The sequence below is a fragment of the Pinus tabuliformis genome, chromosome Q (genome assembly GCF_031772625.1).
Source record: "Pinus tabuliformis cultivar Carrire ecotype Pingquan chromosome Q, CPIR1, whole genome shotgun sequence".
In the NCBI taxonomy this organism is placed as follows: Eukaryota; Viridiplantae; Streptophyta; class Pinopsida; order Pinales; family Pinaceae; genus Pinus; species Pinus tabuliformis.
Genome location: NC_142296.1, coordinates 1,009,942,042 through 1,009,962,311, shown reverse-complemented (window position 1 = coordinate 1,009,962,311; position 20,270 = coordinate 1,009,942,042).

Here is a 20,270-nt window from a genome sequence, read left to right as displayed (position 1 = left end):
GAAAATAAACTTCCTAGTTTTGGAAATGAGCTTACTGCATTGTTTCATAGTAACCAAAGAGATGGCGGTAGGCGGTGCTACCTCTGGTATCCTGTGCAACTTATTTCTCAAAGTAACAATAATAGCATGGGGCCTTTATTCATACACAACATATTGCTTCCACAAGTATGGTTGTCCTAATAATACATCACAAACTTCAAGGGGAGAAATGTCACACAATACCTCATCCATGAAGGGCTTGATGTTGTATGGAAGACGACACTACTGGCTCATGCGAAGATCACATCCTTGGTGAAGCCACCTAATGGTGTACGGTTGTGGATGTGATATGCCTGGTAAGCCCAGCCGCTTCACGACCTCTACCGAAATGAGGTTCTTTTGGCTCCTACTGTGGATAATGAACTGTAGCGGGGAGCCCTTTACCCACATTTGAGAGTGGAAGAGATGCTCCTCCTCCTCTGGATCTTCGGGTTCCTCCTTTTGTATCTTCATGGTGGAAACGGTGGCGTTGGGATCTGCATCGATAATCTACTTCCCTTTGTCATTCCCCTTTTCGGGTTCTGACTCAAAGTTGGAACATGCATATGATTCTGAAACCTTTAGCTCAGCCATCAATGACTGCTTGGTCCAATGCTCACTTGTGTTGTGAGTGGAGATCTTATGGAACTCACACCACTTTCCCTTGTCCCTTTTTAGCTTCACGGTGTTGTTCTTTGCTTGCAGCTTTGGCGGGTTGTCTTGGGCCGCCCTGCCTTGGATTTGTCCTTTGTTCTACGGTTTGGGGGCACCTTTCCCTTGCTTCAGATTCGCAGATCCAAAGTCTCGCTTCTTTTGTTTAAACTTTTGTTCGACCTTGGCGGCATATCAGTATGCCATGCCAAGTGAGGGGATGTTCAGGAAGTATATTTCTTCCTAGATGTACTTGTGTAGGCAGCCACGGTATTTGAGTACCAAATGCTACTCTGAATCCTTGATACCCAACTTTGTGCGAAGGGTATGGAAAATATTGGTAAACTCTGGCATGTCTTGGTCCCTCCCCTGCCGCAGCATGGTCCACTTTATGTATTGATCCTTATAGCTTCCGATAGGGTAGTACTTCTCCTTGATGGCATTTCGGAATGAATCCCAAGTGGGTGCATCTGAAAATTGTGAGCTTGTACTTTCATCCTTCTGCTCATTGTAGGTTTCCCACTAGTCCATGGGGGGCTGCTTTGAGAAAAGCGAAAATAATCTTTTCCCGACAGGAAAAATCATGAACAAAAAAATAACCCTCTAACAGATTTAACCATTTATCGACAACATCTATGTCTATCTAACCCTCGAATATGGGGATTCCAAAATTAACTTGTACTTTAAATGGCGTGGCGTTTCCAAAGTAGCTATTAGAAGCCGATGCATCGCCCCTGGGTAGCCGCTGAAGGATCTAGGCAAAGTTGTCCATCATCACGTTCCTTTGACACTCAAGGGCTTCTTCGAGCAAGATTTTGATAGGATCTCCTGTCCCCTCGTCTTTCTTTTCATCCACCATGGGAGGCCGTTGGGATTTGTGAGGCTGGTCTTGTGAAGGTTCGACCAGCTCAAGCCCTAACTCCTTATATCCTGACCTCGTTGGGGACATGTAAAGAAAAAAAGAGAAAAAGCAGATTTCTCTTATACTATTGACCTGGATTTAAATAAGAACGCAACAAATTACAAATATAACCATAAACACAGAGATGCAGCGGAAATAATACTTCATTTCATTAATGTAAAATACTGAAATATGCTTACAAACAACAATGGAAATAAACCAGCTAGGGTGATGGTAGCTTATCTCTGAGAGGAGATGTGGGAGCTACATGCCTCTGAACTATCTTACAATGCGGCTCGAAGGTCTATTTATTGTTGAGAAATAATGGAAAACCCTAAACATCCAAAAACCTAACCCTAGACGATGAAACACCAAACTATGGGCCCCATTTGGGTAAATTGATACATCAACTTCCTGAGGTCGTAACTTTGCACATGATCTTCGTTTGACGTGCACAATATTGCATTAGAAAGATATATCCAAGAACTACAACTTTGGGAAGAGCAACATCGGTCCATGGACCCATGTTGCTCCCAATTTTCCAGAAAAAACATCGTTAAGGGTCTCAAAATGGCTCCAGTAGTTCAGGACCTGAAAAACTGCTAAAAATAGTAAAATGTGCTACAATTAAGGAAACTGAAAAGCTGGAAGAAACAATGGTGGGGGTCCAAGTGGACTTGCAAGTGGCCACCAATATCCACCTGGATCACTAGACTTCTATGTGCACCTCTAGTTTAGTCTCCTTATATTTCTTCAAGCTTTGCAATTCTAAACAGATGCTCTGTAACTTGGAGTGAATCTATTGTACCCCCAAGGTTGGATCCTGAATGGGTGTTGCATGCAACCTCATCACAATTTCCAAGGCTTCTGCCTGAGTCCCTATCTTTTGCTCTGACAAAGAAATTCTCAGGGGAGGCAGAAACGAAGCTATAAAACATTCATGATGCTCACCATCTGTGAGCTGCATGTTAGCTTCTCGAATTACACATTTCAACATTTGATATAACAACCAAGGCGTCTCATCAACCCTCATGCTATGGGGTAAAATGCACAGGATGAAAACTACACTCGAAATTCTTCCCAGGACCTTCGACAGACCATAAGGTTATCTGCAAAAGCTACCTGTTACACACATGCTCATCTATCATGCATATATTGAAAGGGTATGGAAAGAGGATCACCTTTGGTTCTTTCTAGATTCGCTTGGGGATCTCTGTGCGGTAAGAAGAACTCCTCCTAACCGGCTCCAAGATGATTCCTGCACAAAAGAACAAAGCAAACCAATCACAGCATACACTTCTGACAATTAATGCAAGAATCCATAACAAACTTTTATAAATGTATAACTTATCTACTCAACACAACGAGCATCAGAATGAACAAATGAAAGCACAATATCACCGACACTTTGGAGTAGGGAACACAACCGCTGTCCCATATTCAGAATGAAAGAGTGATTACAACAACCCTGTTGCATCAGCCTTCCTTATCCCTTCTTCCTCTCTCTCTCTCTCCTTCTTTCAGCTAGCTCCTTCAAGAATATGATAGTTTCACAATAGCACTATGGGCTATCCTTCTAAATGCTCTGACCCTTTTGCAATGGCCCTCTCATTGCTTATGTAGCAATCGATTTAGGGCTGCCAAACTCCACCTGTAGTTCATTATGGAAAAAACCATGAACCTACCCTGTTTACAAGCTTTTTCCCATTTGCCTCTGTTCTCGGAATAGAATTTCTCCAAATATCTTGATTTTTGGAGTTTCCTTGCTTTTCTTGCATAAATATAGGGATTTAATATCTAGATATTTATTGGCAGATTCATTGGCAGAACCTCTTTGAACATCACTTAAGTCCACTAATGATCCGCTGGTCTAACAATAAGAGTTAGCAGGTTGACTAATGCTCCTTTATGCTTGGTAACAAGCTTTATAAAGCAGGTTGTCAGTGTACAGGGAGCGTTAGTGTGGATTATGGGCCTGCAATTGTGGTCATGGATCCAGTCATCTTGTCTTTCTCCTCTGAGTTGATTAGGAGGTCAATTTTTCCTATAACAGATGCCCCCTAAAGTATGAGATCAAAGGCAGAGACGATGGCCGAAATACTTTATGAAAAAAACACTGTAATTCGCTGTCAAAATCTTTGTAGAGAGAGAGAGAGAGAGAGAAGTTTCAGGCGATAAGGAAAACTTGTTACAACAAATGTACATATATATAAGCTTTTAAAATCATGTCCTGAGTTAGACATTCCCATGCTCAGTAGATATGTCAAAGTAACTTTCTCCTTGGAGATATAACAATGCTGGCCGCCAATATGGCACAGGGCGGATCCAATGTCATAATAGATTATCTTGAAATAGCTATCTCCAAAGAACAATATCGCAGCTTGGGAGAGGAAACAAGGCTGAATGATGCAAGCCTCTACTCAAGGTCTTGATTCCCACTTCCCTGAACATCATAGATCGGTACATGTGAGAAAATGAGTTGATGTCTAACATGCACGAAATCATCTGATTACTAGCCAATAATGGAGATTGTTAACATATGCGAGGAAGACCACTGATAATGGTGATGGTCTCAAAGATGCACAATGCAAACTAGCGAGTGTGAAAGATTTTTTGTCGTTGAACACTCGTAGAATCGCATAACCAGGAGCCAATAATGAAAACCCGTGATCAAGCACAAGGTAACCTACCACTAATTTATGTAAGCACCAAGGCACTGAATGTGTTTCTGGGTTACCTTCCTAGATAGAGTGTTGAAGTCGATATGAAGGAACCTATCAAAAGGTAGGCAACGACATGTCTTACATCAGTGGACACAAACCGGACAAGGATGATTTTGTTTTTTTATGAATCTTTTGAGCTTTTGGGTCTAAACAATGGAGGGCATAATGAAAGGATATGTAGGGTCAGTTGATAGTTGAAACAAATAGGGACCCTTGAACAATAGAAGGCACGACAACGGTTTTAACCCAACAGCACTAGACTCATGAACACTACAATGTTTAAGATACGGAGATGCAATTACATCAGGGTATATAGGCTAAAAACTCATAGGTTTGTAGGGTTCATACTAAGAGGCTATCAAAATGAAGGTTTATCTGAGGGAGTGCCATGTTCAAGGGAACGAATGCTGCCAGACCATGCTTTCGATACAAGATACAGTTGTATTTTCCACTTTCCCTGTCTGATTTTTTACTGAGTCCAGACGGGTAAACTCATCAATCTTTTCATGTTTAAAGAGTCTGAAAAGGATCGCAAAAAGAACGACTCTTTGCCCTATCTGATTAGTTTAATGAGTCCAGACAAGCAAACTTGTCGATTTTTTCATCTTTTAAGAGTCTGAAAGGTATTGTAAAAAGAACGACTCTATATCTTGTCTGTGTATTTAAATAGTCCAGATTAGACAACTCGGTGATTATTTCATCTTTAGAGAGTCTGAAAAGATCGTAAAGAGAGACTCCATGGTGGTCCTTTTGTCATAGTTGTTAATTGAGTGTGACGAAAGGTTAATAGTATACCCGGATCGGTTACTTTTTTGTATTTAATCTATTGAACCCGGATAAGGAGAAACCTTTTTCCAATAGATGTCGACCTCATTTTGTTATGAGTACGAGGCGGTAGACTAAACTCGTGTTTTGTCGTGACACTTTAACAAGCTCAGTAACAAAAAAACGGGATTTTTTCATTTATTAGCGAGCAAGAAAATGTACCTAAAAGAATGTTCAGGTCATCTTTAGCATGTTTAACGAGCAGCAAGATACAGCTCGGGATTTTTTCAGTTTAAAGAGCAAGAAAAAAGTGCCTAAAAAGGATGCTCTGTTGGTCTTTTTCAGTTTATGAGCTGGAGATAGATCAAAAAAGAGGTGCTCAGAGCATCATTTGCATATATTTAACGAGTGCAAAGGATGAAAAACTTGGGGATGTTTATATTGTTTAAAGAGTGATAAAATATCCCAAAAAAGTGCTTTACTAATTTTTCTATATATGTTTAACGAGTTATACTACAAAAACTCGGAGATGTTTAAATATTTTAAAGAGCGAATAAAATGTCTCCAAAAGTGCTCTATCTATCGTTGCATAGATTTAATGAGCGCAACGACAAAAACTCAGGGATGTTTATATTTTTTAAAGAGCAATAAAATATTCCTAACAATGCTCTATAAAGACTTGCATGCAACTTTTCTGCTTCATTCCTAAAAGTGCTTTCATCAAAAGCAGTAAAAAAGTAGCAATTCCTGTTATCTTGGTTTATGCGTGATAAAAAAAATGATGTAGAATGGACTATTTCCTCTTTAATGATTTTCAAAAAATCATGTCTCTCAAAGATGCTTTGAGCTTTCACTTGCATCATTTTCATTATTTTGAAGTTTGTGAGAGCTTACTGGAGCTAAAGAGGAATAGATTTTCTGCGGACCATTGCAGGAGGTCCGGGCAACCATTCGACGTGTCATCATTCCCAGGTGAGAGCTAAAACCTTTCTCTATGCTTTATTAAATGTTTTTTAGCAATTTTTTAAGTGGAAATTTGCAGATCTGAGGTGCCCTAGAGCCACTTTTGCGCACTAACGCCCTCCAGATGGCCAGTAGAGAGCGTTAAATGCTCTGTACGAGCCACTGGAGGGCGTTAATCCTCTTTGTTCAACACTTGGAGGGGTGTTAGGGCTGTAGGGCGCATTTGAAACCATCATGCAAGGATTTCCTAAGTGATTTTGACCCATTTTGACTGTTTTTAGGGTTATTTTGCACATGTTTTAGACTGAAATGACTCACCTATGGAGAGAACGGGCCCATGATAATGAGGAATTGCTAATGCAAAATGATCCAGCTTACATACTTGCATTGCGCCGCTATGGTTTGTTGAAGTATGCAAGGCTAGAGCTAATGAAAGGATAGGAGGTTTTACTGAGATGGATCATACAACGTTGGGATGAACACGAGCAAGTGTTCAGGATTGGAGATCAGGAGCTGGAAATTAACCGGGATGACATTTAATTTATGACTAGTTTGTCGTGCCGTGGGGCACAAGCAAACCTTACCGGTGGTAGGTCAGATCCACGATCTACTTCAAAGTTGGTACAGATCTACTGCATTCTTGAGAGTGGACTAGTGAGCAACAGAGTCTCGATAGAGAGGATTCGATCTCGGTCTATGAGGGCAGTTTTATGGTTGATTGTGCGATTGGCGGGGTCAAAAAGTCCCCACATAGTGACAAAGGCCCAACTGTTGCTTGCCATTGACTATGTCTAACCCTAGATGTTCAACTGGTGTGAAGCAGTGCTTCACTAGTTGAAGGCAGAATTGACAGCATGCAAGACCCGTACCCAACACAGTTTTGGGTACGGTACTATCATAGTCTCATTTTTCCTTGAGAGGGTACCTGTCATGCACCCATGGATGAGCTTAGGTCCCTTTGATCTGAGGGAGCCAAGGCAGGGTCGCTGGTCATCACTTGATCCTCACACAGGAGGAGGACCACTCCGACACTTTTTTGACAAAGACTTCTTCTAGTGGCTTCGCAGCCAGATCATGATTGTTGATGACTATGCCTATGAAGGCATGGACTTTACCAGTGACCCAGACTTGATGCTACTACCTGAGACCAATTGGGGTCCTCAAGGTGAGAATAAGTTTTGATAGTACTTAAGTATTTTTGTACTTTTGAATGTATATGTAATGTTTTTTAACGATGAGATAAGAACTGACATGAAACTTTTATGCTTAACACAGCTGTGGTGCCAGTATGACCTGCAGGTGAACCTCTCTATGTGTGACAAGGTAGCCAACTACATGCTAGAGGGAGCGATGTCGACAGTCTCCGCGAGGTTCTGAGGAACCTAGAGGGTTTGACTATGGGTGTCCCCCCCCCCTTCCTATGAGGGAGATTCCTGCTCATATGCAGCGACACACCATTGGTGTACCTGAGCGGCTTCTGGTTCCACTTCGGAGGGTAGATAGAGTTGTTTTAGCTTTTCTGGAGCAATAGGCTCATTTTGGCAGGTGTTCTTGGCATAGCCATATGGGTGTTTGTAGCTAGGCTTTGAGCCATTTTGTACTTAAATCATCCATGTTTTGGAATATTTTGATGTAAAAAACTGGATTTGAATATATATATATATATATATGTTCGGTATTTTGGTGGTGCAAATGTGTTTTAAAATGTTTTTTGTGACAAACTTTTAACTTTAGTAAATGTTTACTTCTCATTCATGCCATTTATAACAAATGAGACAAATGCCAATATAATACATAGTTAGCTAACGAATTAGCCACGGTATTTAATTCTCGAGGAACATGTTCATATGTGAGTATTTCAAGTCGACGCTCCAAGAGGCACACCCTTAGATAGTTACGTAACAAGGCTAGATTACGGATGTGATAATGTTTTGTCAATTGCATAACGATGAGCTGGGAGTCTAACCTGACCACCAGATTAGAGATGCCCCTTGATGATGCTTTCGTGAGAAGCGAAACGACAAACATGTACTCAGCAATATTGTTGGTGGCGATACCAAGAAAGACCCCCCCAGAGCAAAATAGTTATGACTCGGGTGAATAGATGACCCAAGCAGCTAATGCAATGTGTCGTGTATGATGACTAGCACCATTCGTGTATCCTACATATGCTAAGGGCGATGACGACATCTGCATTGTGAGAAGAATGCGTGAGACAAGTACTCCACTAAATAACAAAATAATCCAATCACATCAAAAAGGTAAGCAAAACTTATGAATACATAAAATTACAAAGCAGATACCTAGCATGACACTAGGCACATTACTTTTTCAGATAGAGCCCATCTGTGGGCTCCTTGAGTGGGATTCCGTCCCAGTCCTGTAGTTCATATGCCCCCGAGGGGAGGACTTTCGTTATGACATAGGGACCTAGCCAAATGGGTCGAAGCGTGCATGCCTCCAAGAGATTATCTTTTGGATGATATAGCGATATGAAATCTCCCTCTTGGAAAGAACAAAACCTAACCTCTTTCGCAAATTGGGTTTGTACCCACTCCTTGTGAGCTGCGAGTGCCAAATCGACATCTTGATGAGTTTTATCTAATTGTTTGAGGTATAGTAGGCATTCTTCTTCAGCCATGGGGCCGGGTATGGGTTCAACGGATATTTCGAGGGAAGGAATTGGCCACCTATTCCATTTTGCTTCATCGTAAAGTTGGATCTCATGCACGACAAATGACGGATTAAAGTCGGGCATTTCCTCGCCAGACCAAACAAATTCATCATGGAATTCCTCATGGAGGCTTGTAATTTCCTCAGGTCTGCAATCTACTCGCATCTATGTGTCTTCCACGATGTCTGTCGTGATAGAGATATCTATGGGTATTGACCTGGAAGTGTCGTCCATATTTTCTTCCACCCCAAAAGTTTGGATGCTTATATAGGGTGGGGAAATGATTTCATTTATTTCAGAGGACAGAACTTGGAGAGGCATCATGTCCAAATTAGGTGTTGGACCCCAAAGATGCCAATCCTCCCAATGTTGCTCTCCAAAACTCATGCTTTCACGAACGGCTTCATCCGTAGATGGGAGTTGATCACATGGATCTAAAGGAGCAGCGGTTATGGGAAATTGGGTGGTACCGTCGATGATATCCAACATGACCAGAGATGTGGATGTAGATTGAATGCCTTGGTAGGCCGATTCAGCCGGTGACAGCGACATCTGGTCTCCGAATGTGTCAAGGTCTAAAGGCGCCGTTAGGATCCAGGGATCGGTCAGTTCATGAGGGACTAATGAAAGCATGTTGACTGATTGTGGAATCTATGGTGACGGAAGAGGAAAACAACCCATCAGGGAGGAAGCCTTCAACAAACCAATACCTATACTGAAAAAATTATCAATTACACCTCCTACTAGGGGTGCAGAGCCACTTGGTAATGGTGAATAATCAGGGGTGCAGAAAGACAACTAATCCACTGTGATGACCTTTCCATCCAATGGAAATAGGATGATATGAAAGAAAGTGGATACGACGGTCATCATGGAATATGTCCAACTGCGACACAACAACATATTATAGTCGAGTCTCTTTTCCACAACCTCTACATCCACCGTTATTGTTTTCCCAACCAAAGTGATGGGAAAACTAGCTAAGTTTCCTTTTGGAACAAAGGTGTGGCCATCGAAAGCTTTAAGGGAGTTCGACGACCATGAGAGGGTTGGGGAACCCAAGGCAAGCCAACATGAAGTTGACATGACGTAGGTTGAAGCACCTTCGTCAATGACAATTCGATGTATACCTTTCCCTTTCGAAGTGATATGCACCTGAAATGCAAGCTAGTGGGAAAGGGGAGGTTTACACTTGTCCATGTCGATAATGGTAAGCATGGAATCTGTAGGGTCAATAACCCCCGATAGCTGAAAGCAAAGATTTCCTTTGGCTGGGGCATGTTTGTAATAATTCGAGCGCCGACATGGCCGACGGTGCTTACACCAAATCCTCTACAATGTTGTAGTGTTGGGTGGCATATGCAGATGTGTTGTGTGTTGTGCGTCGAAGTGCCCCTTTGGGGGGTTGGATTACAAAGTCCTCAACCATCATTTCAATTCGTAAATCATAGGGCTGCAATGGGTTTTGACCTGTGGATGATTCTGCTGCCGAAGCGATAGGAGCTTCATAAGATTTGGCTCTAGTTGTTAGTTCTACCATTTCAAATGTGTAAACGGTAGAAATTCCTTCACCAGCTGAAGGGTGTTACGAACTGTTGCTACCCCCTAACATGGGTGGCAGTTAGTTGGCAACAAGATGTTGCTGCTATTGATTAGGAAAAGGATTTCTAAGGACAGCAGGTGCCTTACCAGAATCTTTCTTGGTAAGGTAATCCATGCATTCTTGAAGACACAGACAATGCCAAGTTACATGATCTTCAGGACAAAGTTTGCATGAATAGTTGGTGCCTTTATCTTTTTCCATATCAGTAGGCGCAATGGCCTTCTGTTTCGAGTTGGGCTGCTTAGATGACTACTCCTTAGAAGGAGCGGTCTTGTTCTTAGTCTTCTTGTTCTTGCTACTTGTCACACGGAATGAGTCGATCTTGCAGACAAGATTGACCTTCCTAAAATCTAACGATATCTAGTGACAAGCAAGCCAATCAAAAACTATCTTTCTCTAAATATGCAATTTATAAACAAAGGAAAACAAGTGTTTTAGGCCTACCTTGGGTCCAATGCAAGTTTGTGGAAGCCTCACTCCTTTGATCCAAATGAGCTCCCTTGTAGAGAATCTGCAAACACAAACAAGCAAACAAGTTAAATAGCACCTGAAAAGCCAATATCATAAAGCATACTTATCATGATGATCAAGGAATTCATGAAACAAATGACATAAGACAATTTGCTGAGAAAAATGAATCTGATTGTATTAATTCAAATCAAAGAAGAACTTTACAACCTGTACCTTGATGCTGTACAAGCTCCTCCCAGGGTCCAACAAGAAGTCTCCTCTACTTTGACAAGTTTCACTCTCTTCCCAATGAAGCCAAAAGGTATGTGATCTCTCCTCTCAAGCTTAACTAGGAAGTCTCAATTCCACCAGCATTTACCCTCAAAAATGTTCAACTTCTAACCTCTCTAGCAACCAACCCAATGCCTTAATTTATAGTGCAATGGAGGGAAGTTACTAGGTCCTCCTTCAAAGGGATAAAGCCCTCCTTCAAAGGGAGAGCTCCTCTCATCAAGGGATTAGCTCCTTCTCTTTTGGGATGCATGAACCACCTAAGAGTGAACAATCCACGTCAAAATTCCTTCTAGAATCATCTAGAGTTAACCCAAAGTGAGTTTTTTGGAATAAACTTGCGCCTTTTTGACTTTCACAGGTGTCCGCACCCACTCCTTTAGAGACAGAGCGGGCAGGTCCGCAGGTAATGTGAACAGGGGGTGCGGGACTGCAGGCAACAGTGAGAGAAAGTGCGGAACCAGAGCTTTGTTGATTTTTAATATCTTTCTCTCATTTTCAAAGCTTGACATGAAGAGTTGAGGTCTGAGACTTGCTTAGGAGGACAGTATAAGTGATGATAGACCCATACTGACTGTAAATAGTCATGGTGATGATATTTTTGTGTAACAGATTGTCCCCTAAAGTGAGAAGTCTGTAGTAGATGAGGATTTCATTTATCATCTAGGAAGAGTGAAGTACTTTATCATTTCGAGGAGCATCTTGTGGAGATCCTGATTGGAACCTGTAAAAACATTCAATGCAAAATATATATATGAAATCATGTCATCGCTGAGGTAGGCATTCCCATACTCAGATCAAAACTAACTAGAAAACTAACCACTGCTCTGATATACGAATGATCTTGTAATACATCACAAGTATAGACACATGTAGACACAGTATGGACGAAACCATCTATTTATGAATAGTCCACAGTATAATGAATACAAAATTCCTCGCAGCCTGGATGGCGGAAACTTGATCCAGGGTCTTCATTTCTACTTCCCGAAATAGTACGATTCTATCCATGCGAATGAATGTGTTGAAGTTGAACATGGTAGAAACCACTTGATTACCAGTCAATGATGTAAATTGTTAACAAGCGTGAGATAAACCACCATTAATGTCAATGGCTCTCAAAGTACTCAGTACAATCCATGAGATGTGAATAGATGTGTTGATGTCGAACATGTCACGGAGTCCTTTGATCGATGGTCAATGATGCAACCTATCGTCGAAGGCGAGAAACCTGCCATTGAAGCATGCAGATCCCAAGGTACTGACGATTTCTAGATCATCTTTCTAGATAATGAGCTGAAGTCGATAGAAAGCGATCCGTCGTAGGCAAGCCCACAACACGAAATCATAGATCAAGTTTGAAGAAATTTAGTTGCAAGGACTAACTCAGGGATGGTCAAGATGGATGACAGATATTTTGTAGATGAATGGCTTATTTGCACTGACCTCTTGAACACATAACAACACGACAGATGGTTTTGGTGACATTTGACCCAAAGTTAATACCCAGAAACTGGCTGCAGACTTTCAATGTGGTTTGATCAACTGTTAGGCAAAGGATTTCCCAACCCAGGTGAATAAAAGTGTCATGTTCAAGAGTGGTTACAAAGTATGACAAACAGGCTCATTTTTCTCTCTTTTCCCCCACCATTTCTGGCAAGTACCTCTTTATTTTGACAAGCTTAAGGAGGATAACATTGGGTTGATTATAAGCTCATCCTTTGGATGAGTCCAACTTAGTTTAAATTCGAAACCTAAGAAGGAGTGGTTCGTTCCTGTTTGTAATTGAACAGGTCCTTTACTGTTAAATTTTAGCGAGTCTAGTATAGAAGAAACTCGTCGTTTTTCAATTTTAGAGAGTCTGAAAAAATCTTAAGAAGACTCCATGGTTGACCTTTTTCATAAATTTGTGTCTCCCAAGCCCGAAAATGTATAAAATAATACTTGAGAGAACCGCTTGATCATTACGACCAAGGAGTACTTTTCGTAATTAGTGCCTCTGATCCAAAAAAGTAAAAAAGCGATCAATGACACGTCGTTTTATAACCAATATCGAATTTGAAACGACAAAAATCCGACAATCTTTTCATGTTTTTACGGTCAAGAAAAGAGCTGTAAGTGGACCATCTTTTTAGTTCCTTTTTAACAAGTTTAAAAAGAAAAACTCGGCGATCTTTTCATGTTTTAGGAGTCAGAAAAGAGCTTAAGGTGACTCTAATGTTTTTTCCATTGAAAATGACCGATTTCGCCTGAAAAATCTGTTATCCTGAACAAAAGTTCAAACATTACTCATACCTATTTAAAATGGATAAAAATGCTGCAAAAGTTACCTTTCTAAAGTGAAACATAAACAAATTTACAATTCATTTATTCAAAAAACTTATAAAAAGGGCTTTCATCAATTCATTTTTACCATTTGAGATTTGGGTGAGAAAATAGAGCTTTTGGTCAGAAACTTCCCGTGAAGATTGCGGAAAATCCGTCCGTTAGAACCGAGCGCCGTCTCCTCCAGGTAATCCACATCATCCTACTCTTCAATTTCATCCATATCAAATTGTTTTTTAGGGTTTCATTTCATTTTTTAGAGGATTTTTAGGCTAGAAACCCGCGCGCAGGGCCCACAAGCACAACACAGGTAACCTGCGGACCCCGACTTTTTCTCAATGGGGAAAAATTCAGGGGTCCACACCTACTGTGAAGGCAAGGTGAGGACCCACGCCCTGTCTCTAACAGAGAGGGTGCGGTCCTCGCATCAAGGGTTTTTAACCCTAAATTTCTCAAAATTCACCCAAAAATTTCCATTTTTTTATATTCTAATTCGCCTTTTTGTTGGATGTAGAGTGTACATCATCCTTGATTGGTGAGAACGGGAGCATGAGGACGTAGATATTGCCGCGATAAATCATCAACCTTTGATCGATGCATTGAAGGCATGCAGCTTGTACAAATTCTGGGCCATACCTGGCATGAGGGCCCAGGTGGACTTTTTGCAGTGGCTGGTAGACAGGTGGAGCATACAGGACCTGTGCTTCTTCATTGGTGGTCACCAGCTCGAAATGGAGCCAGCAGACATATAATTTTTGACTGGTTTGCCTAAGAGAGGTGAACATTTGACTCTATTCGGGACTAGGCCAGGTGGCCAGTCTGTCGATAGCCTCTAGCTAGAGTTTTGTAACAACCAGACTAGAGACAAAGGGATAGACATCAAAACCATATCCCTTCCTGAACTCATGGTGATCGCATTTGCTGTTACCAGGCTTTGCGGGAGTGTGCACTACATATAGCCACTGGATCCCAGATGTGGATGGCAGTTGACTGCTTTCGAGGCACCATATTCAATTGGTGCGATGCTGTGTTGGCTAATGTAAAAGGCCAACTGACTAGAGCCAAGAACAGACAACTGAAGACCTTTGGATATGGTGCTTTAGTCGTGAGATTTGGTCTGGAGAGGGTCCCAATGTTGGTCCCACAGCACCTCACTGTTGGAGCTGGACTTCCTTGAGAGCCCAAACTGATGCGATGGGTTGCAGTTATGGCCCGTCATCCTGATGAGGGGACAGAGGTCGTTCGATTCAAACTTGAGTATTTCCATTGGTTGTAAAACCAGGTTTTTGCTATTCAGGACTTTCGTTACGCTGGGGTAGATTTTCGCGGTGACCCAGACATGGCTCTTCCACCAGGAGAGCAATGGGATGACTCAGGTAAAATCATTTTCAACATTTTCCTAATTTATTTATTTATTTTTTTATCTCGTCCCAAAATTGATAGTAAAAGTTTCAAATGCAGATGTGGGTCCACAATGACCAGCCGCTCTCCTGCCTTACAAGAGGAAACAACCAACTACATCGGACGAATCAGCAGAGACCTTGGCCGAATTAGAGAGCCATCTAGAGAATTTGACAGGAGACATTCCAGAAACCGACATAGATGACATTCCTCTTTGACTACAGCGCTATGTGATTGGGGTCCCAGGACCTTTTAGGAGGTTCCTTTGTAAGGTGGCCCATACAGTGGTTTCTTATCGAGATAATCACCAGTGATAGGATGATCGCCTATTGTAGACACATATGACATTTTTTCTTTTTGTACTATAATTTTTGCCGATCATAAGGTATTTTTGAACCTATGATCGAGGACGATGTATATTTTGACACACTCCTATATTATACTATATCACTATTACCAGTTTATCTTGTAAAACATGTTATGGAATGTTTTAAATTTACTTGTATGATTATTGCAAATGTCTACTTAACATTCGAGAAGCAATTGCATCTGCTAATGGATTTAAAGATCTTGGAATATGTTGATATTCAATATAATCAAATTCATGTTCCAAGAGACGCAATCTCAAAAATAATCTCAATAACACTGGATTTCTCATGGCATATACTCTATTAAGTTGTAATACAATGAGTTCATAATCTAACCTCACTATCAAACTCCGAATCCCAAATGAAATAGATTCAGATAATAACTCAATCACTGCACTATACTCTGCAATGTTGTTCGTTTTTGACCGGGGCTTACCCCATGCATAGATAGCAACTCGTCAGATGGCGAATAGATAACCCAAGCTGCAGAAGAAATGTTCCGTGTATTACGACAAGCACCATCAGCAAAACGAATGTATGTTTGGAGAGGCATCGACATCTGCGATATCGAGACTAAAACCAAGATAAGTAGGAATGATGATGAAAAATACTCTCTAAGCTAGCACACTTTTTAAACTAAAACACACCAGCTAGAAAGAAAACTAACCTAACTAAAAATCTCCACACCCATTTTTAAGCATCATACCTCTTCAGGTAAAGACCATTTCTGGGATTACCTAAAGAGACCTCGTCAAAGTCTACAAATTCATAGGCCCCTTTTGCTAGATTGCACTTGAAAACATAGGGACCATGCCACATAGGCACGAATTTCCCAGCGCCTAATTTATCATTTGCTTGATCGTACAATAAGACTAGGTCTCCTTCCGAAAAATTTCGAGGGGTCACATTTTGATCATACTGAGCTTTAATACATTTTGCATGAGTTTCGATCGCCAATGCAACATCACGTCGATTCTCATCTAGCTGAGCCAAGTATAACAAACGTCTTTCCTCTTTGGAAGTGGCTGGAAGTAACTCAATGGCCATTTTCAATGACAAGATTTCGCATTCAATGGGTAACACAACTTCTAGACCATCAACTAGTTAGAAAGGAGTGAACCTTGTTGACATTTTTACTGAGGTTCAATACGCCCAAAGCGCTGAAAATAACATGTTATGCCAATTCGACCTATGAATCCCAATGATTTGTCAGATCATGATGACTAGAACTTTGTTGATGGCTTCAACCAGACCATTAGCTTGTGGATAATAAGGAGTTGAACTATCGTGACGCAAGCCAAGCTGGCCTGTAAGTTCAGTCATCATAATGTTTTGAAAATGAAACCCATGATCAGTGATAATCGCTTGTGGAACACCAAACCTAGCAATTATATGATTGAACATGAAAATCACAGTTGTTTTGCTGTCTGCCTCAAATGTAGGCATCGCCTCGGCCCACTTGGTAAAATAATCTACCGCAAGGATGATATACACATGCCCCCCGGTTGAGTGAGGGTTACATGTAATAAAATCGATACCCCATTTTGCAAATGGATCGACGGTAATTATAGGGTGGAGAGGAGTAGGTCGAGCGTGCATCTTTCGATCAAAAATTTGGCAGTTGTGGCATTTTCGGACCGCGTTAATACAATCTTTAAACAAAGACAGCCAGAAGTAGCCAGCGCGCAATATCTTTTGGGTTGTGGCATACCCAAACATATGACCACCACACGCTCCAGAGTGACAGTCATTTAGAACCCTTTCAACTTCTTCATGAGTTAACAACGTCGAAAAATAGAGTCCACCCCACAACGATAAAGAGTATCTCCAATAATTCTAAATTGTTGGGACTGGAATCATATTTTCTGACGTTCTGACCTTGATATTTTTGGCCAAAAGGATTGGGTCTAGAGATAAATGATAATAGCCCCATACCATGGATCTAAAGTGCTGATTAGAAACAAGTATTCGTCCGCAATGGGCTCCTCCACCACAGTTTCCGTGTCAGCACGCGGGAAGTCACAGATTAACTCCGCAAAATCTAAAGATTTCTTTGACTTAGACTTTTCAAATTCCAAGTCGAACTCCTGTAGAATGACAGTCCATTTGGATTATTTGCCCCTAGCAATTGCTTGGTCAAAATATAGATCATAGGGTTGCAATTATAAATTACTATAGTTTTACGTAGTAAAATGTAATGACGAAAACATTGGACAGCTTGAACAGCTGCCAATGCCAATTTATCCACATGTGAGTATTTTAGCTCAGTTGGATTTAAAGTTCAACTAAGGTAATATATCACATGTTGAGTACTGAATTCATCTTCCTGAACTAACACCATTCTAATGGTGGAATGGGAGGTGGCGAGATACAAGAAGTAGTCATGGTTGTAGTTGGGAGGATGCAATAACGGTGCATGGGTTAACGCATGTTTTAGTGCATCAAAAGATTTCTCAGCTATCTCATCCCAAAAGAATGGATTATTCTGTTTCAACAACCGGGTAAAACCCTTTGTAATCTCAGCGTAATTAGGAACGAATCGACGTAAAAAGTTTGCTTTCCCTTGAAAACTTTGGAGTTGGCGAAGACTCGAAGGAGGAGGAAATTTGACAATAGCTTCAACCTTCGAGGGATCGACGCGAATGCCAGTTTTCGAAACAACAAACCCCAGTAACCGACCCATTTCTATACAGAAAACACATTTGTGTGGATTCAACCTAATCCGATAATGCCTACACCTCATAAAGATTGCTCGTAAATGGATGAGATGATCAGCTCAATGTAATGAATGAGTAGGCAAATCATCGAGATAGGGTTTCACAATGTGATTGATGTCATGAAACGCATAAGACATGGCCCTTTGAAAAGTTGTCCCGGCGTTCTTGAGCCCAAAAGGTAATTTGCAATAAGCAAATGTCCCCCATGGACAAATGAAAGCCGTTTTTGGTTGATCAACAGGTAGAATATTGATTTGATTGTATCTGGAAAACCCATCCATGAAGGAAAATATTTCACTGCCGGCACAATCATCAATGGTTTGATCAATATAGGGAGTTGGGTAATTTTCTTTTGGACAGGCTCGATTAATATCCCTATAATCGATACATATTATTATTGTCCCTTTCTTTTTGTTAACAGGAACAATATTCGATACCCAATCCGTTAACGGAATCGGATAAATGAAACCTGCTTTGAGTAATTTTTTAACTTCTTCTTTAATTGTAGCAACTTTTCTCGGGTGGATCTAACTTAAACATTGCCGGACGGGTTTAACGTCCGGGTAAGTTTTGATTTCATGAACAACATTTGCAGGGTAAATTCTTGGCATTTCCTCATATGACCAGGCAAACACGTCGCGAAATTCTTGAAATAGGGCCTTATATATTTGAATTTCATCTTCCGTACACGAGGCACCTATATCAATGTTTTCAACAATTCCAGGCTTAACCGAAATATCGATAGGAAAATTTCGAGCAATGTTTCCCAAATTTAACTATGAATCAGGATTTTTCATTGGATTCTGAGGTTCCTTGACATATTCAGTCATAAAAATTGTTGAAAAATCATTTTCAAAATGATCACTCTCAGGTAAAAACGAAGATCTATGATGAATATCTTCCCATGGTAAATCATCGACACATAGGATTTCAAGAATTTTCTCATCAGTGTGAACAAGTTTGGAAAACGTTGTTGAATCCGAGTTTGATGTGAAAAGTGATTCCTCATGGACCACATTCATTAAGTCAATTTTGGTTGAAGATGGGTCGGAAAATGACTACATGGCCTGATACGTAATTTCATATGGACTCAAAGGCATAACATCACCAAATGAGTCTATCTCAGATTTGGAAGGTACGATCCAAGGATCATCATAAACAATGGTGTCTGATGAAATCATATGAATGGCTGCAGTAGAAGATGATGCGTTGATAGGAGGAAAAGGAAAAGTTCCCAGTAAACCAAGATCTTTAACTAGTCCTACTCGAACATCCTTATACGGGATAGTCGTTTTGCCGACATGTTGAATACTTTCAGAAGAGGCCGGGTTGGATGAAAAGTAAGTCAGCTGGTCTATAGTTACGATCTTTCCATTATGAGGAAACTTTATAAGCCGAAAGACCGATGAAACGACAACTGTCATAGCGTAAGACCAACTACGACCCAAGAGAAGGTTGTAATCTAGAGGGGCATCAACCACCTCCACATCTAGATTAACAGTTTTGCCTTCTACCCCTATAGGTAAATCCTGTAGAATTCCAAAAGTATGAAACCCACGACCATCAAAGGCCTTTAGAATCGTCGGGGATTGATTTAGCGAAGGAGAACCAAGCGATCTCCAACGCTGTATCGACATAATAGACATTGAGGCTCCCTCATCAATCACAGTCCTATGAATAGGTCTATTTTTCACTAACAATAGGATCTGGAAAGCCATTTGATGAGGTAAGTGTGGTGTACTATTTTCTAGATCGAAAATTATAAGGTTCGAGTCCTGAACGTCAACAGCTCCTATAGCCGACAATAGTAATTTACGCTGTGCTGGACATGATTGCAGCACTTCCAAAGCCAACATTGATGAAGGTGAAATAGCCAAATCTTCAACAATGTTATAGTTCAGAGCCGCTCTCGCATGTGGATTGAAAGCTGACCTTCGAAGTATACCCTTGGCGGGCGGTTTGATTACTAAGTCTGGATTAGGTTTCTCGATTTATAGCGGCGGAACTGGGAGCTGAGGTTGATGGGTTAGAATGAGAAGATTCTGTTTCTTTACCATCAACAGGACTTTTACTTCCATAATCATGTGATCGAGTCGCAATCCTAACATGGGACATCATCAGTATGGGTTCTTCGTTGGCATTTGAGGAAGAACCTATTATCTTACTGTCTTGACTTGGAAAAGGATCCTTCAAAACAGCAGGCGTTTGGGAACCTTTGACAATTTTCGCAACCTCTGCACGATGAGGGCAGTCTCTTGTAAAATGCTCTTCGTCACAAATGAGACAAGGATAACAAGGTTTGCATTTCTCATCATTTGATTCTGCTTTTTCTGGTTTCTCTTTCGAATTCTTATCTGTTTTATTTTTCTTCTTTCCTTTCTTATTACCACCGGATTTTGATTTGGCTGTAGATGACTCTA